This window comes from Aplysia californica, unplaced genomic scaffold (assembly GCF_000002075.1).
Source record: "Aplysia californica isolate F4 #8 unplaced genomic scaffold, AplCal3.0 scaffold00044, whole genome shotgun sequence".
NCBI classification, from domain to species: domain Eukaryota; kingdom Metazoa; phylum Mollusca; class Gastropoda; order Aplysiida; family Aplysiidae; genus Aplysia; species Aplysia californica.
Genome location: NW_004797314.1, coordinates 959,938 through 962,278, shown reverse-complemented (window position 1 = coordinate 962,278; position 2,341 = coordinate 959,938). Strand labels below are relative to the sequence as shown.

Genomic DNA, 2,341 nt, shown 5'->3' with positions numbered 1-2,341 from the left:
GATAGGTGTTTGAAAGGAAGGAGGAAAGATTTAGGACGATAGGTGTTTGAAAGGAAGGAGGAAAGATTAAGGACGATAGGTGTTTGAAAGGAAGGAGGAAAGGTTTAGGACGATAGGTGTTTGAAAGGAAGGATGAAAGACTTAGGACGATATGTGTTTGAAAGGAAGGAGGAAAGATTAAGGACGATAGGCGTTTGAAAGGAAGGAGGAAAGGTTTAGGACGATAGGTGTTTGAAAGGAAGGAGGAAAGACTTAGGTCGATATGTGTTTGAAAGGAAGGAGGAAAGATTTAGGATGATAAGTGTTTGAAAGGAAGGAGGAAAGATTAAGGACGATATGTGTTTGAAAGGAAGGAGGAAAGATTAAGGACGATATGTGTTTGAAAGGAAGGAGGAAAGACTTAGGACGATAGGTGTTTGAAAGCAAAAAAGCAGCAAACTATACGAGAGCGTCCGGCGCCAACCACCCATGGGGAAGGTGAGTGAGCGGAGGGGGGAGGGGAGTGATACTATATGTGTCACGACGTGGTGGAATCAGGCGCTCGTCAATTTTTGGGAATGTGGAGTTATTGGTACCATATGAAAGCTGTTTCATTTGCCTTGCTTCTGATGAAATAGATAAGTGGTGAAATTAGCAAGACAATGATCGCCAAAGTTTGGTAACTTCAATAGCTAAAGAGTTCTTCAAAACGGAAAAAATGACATATTTTGCGTCTTTATTCAAGGTTTGTTTTTTTTTCAGTAAAATTCACATGGAAATGGGTTTTTATATGGACACGAAAGGTGTTAATCCAAAAAATAAAATTCGATAAAAATGTCCCAACTGGCAGAATAAAACCTGTTTCTCCGATTTCGTTATTTTGACGAGCGCCTGGTTTCACCACGCTGCCTCATATAATATTATAAGGAGCGCTGGTAAAGATGCGTGACGTAATGAGCAAAGGAACATTATGTTCCTTACAATTATACCATCAATATCACCATCATCATCATAATAATCAACACAATTACCAAGAACAAAAATATTATAAACAGCAGCAGCAGTTGCAGTAAGAGGAGCTAGAATAGTGTCAGCATCGACGTCGTCATTCTAATCATCATCATCATCATCATCATCATCATCATCATCATCATCATCATCATCATCATCATCATCATCATCATCATAATCATCAACACCATCATCATCATCATCATCATCATCATCATCATCATCATCATCATCATCATCATCATCATCATCATCATCATCATCAACAGTTCCCCTGTTACCATCATTCAAACAATCTAACGATTTTCGTTTCTTCTCAGACCGAGTCAGTCCATCCAAATGGAGTAATCACTATACGGCGAGAAGCACAAAAACCGAGAAATAAAATGTGAGGCAGCGTGGTGGAATCAGGCTCTCGTCAAAATAATCAAAGTGAAGAAACTTGCATTTTAATGCAGGTTTGTAAACTTTTATAATTTTTTTGTTTTTTGGCTCAACACCTTTTATGCTCATTAAAGAACTCATTTCTGTGTGGATTGTTCCGAAAAACGTTGATTACAGGCACAAAAAAGTAAGTTTTCAGTTACCACGGACTCTTAAGCGAAGGGAATAACTAAACTTTGGTGGCCATTTTCTAACTAATCTTACCTCTGAAAACAACTGACCCCCGCCTCCTTCTTTTGCAAATATCTCGACGTGTATTCAAGATAAATGGATATTTTTTCCATCCAAATAAAGACAAATGAACAAGTTTTAAGATGATACCAATAACTTTACATGCTCAAAAATTGACGAGTGCCTGATTCCACCACGCTGCCTCACATATACATTGTTTCTTTTCATTAAAACAGATCGCATTTCTCAAGAGTTCTTTTGCACGTCTGTTTCATCTAAGCACCCAGTAACAAGAAAAACAACGAAACAAGTAAAAACAACGCAGAAAGAAGCATTAAGTGATAAAACACGTTAGTAGCACCGTCTCACAACCTTAGAAATTTGGGTACGGGTGGGATGGGGAGGAGTATGAGACTATCATTTTTTTAGTGTTCAAGGAAAGTGGAGCTGATGAATTTATCCTGAAGTGTATGCAATGTTATGGGGAGGGATACAACAAGCATTATCATTATATTTGAGCACGAAAAAAGCAGCAAATGAATAGGCCTATTGTTACACATAATATCTAAACGTACAGACACATATACATGTACACAAATCACTCGAACATAAGCACGTAACCCTCCCTCCACATACACACACACACACACACACACAAACACACACACACACACACACACACACACACACACACACACACACGTACAAACATACTCTCGAAGAGAGAGAGAGAGAG

General features: G+C 38.6%; 1 protein-coding gene across 1 annotated transcript in view; it reads right to left on the bottom strand.

Moving 5' to 3' along the window:
• The window catches only part of LOC101864511 (titin homolog), a gene marked incomplete in the record, with an annotated part of 108,366 nt that overhangs the window by 56,036 nt on the left and 49,989 nt on the right, over window positions 1-2,341 (bottom strand).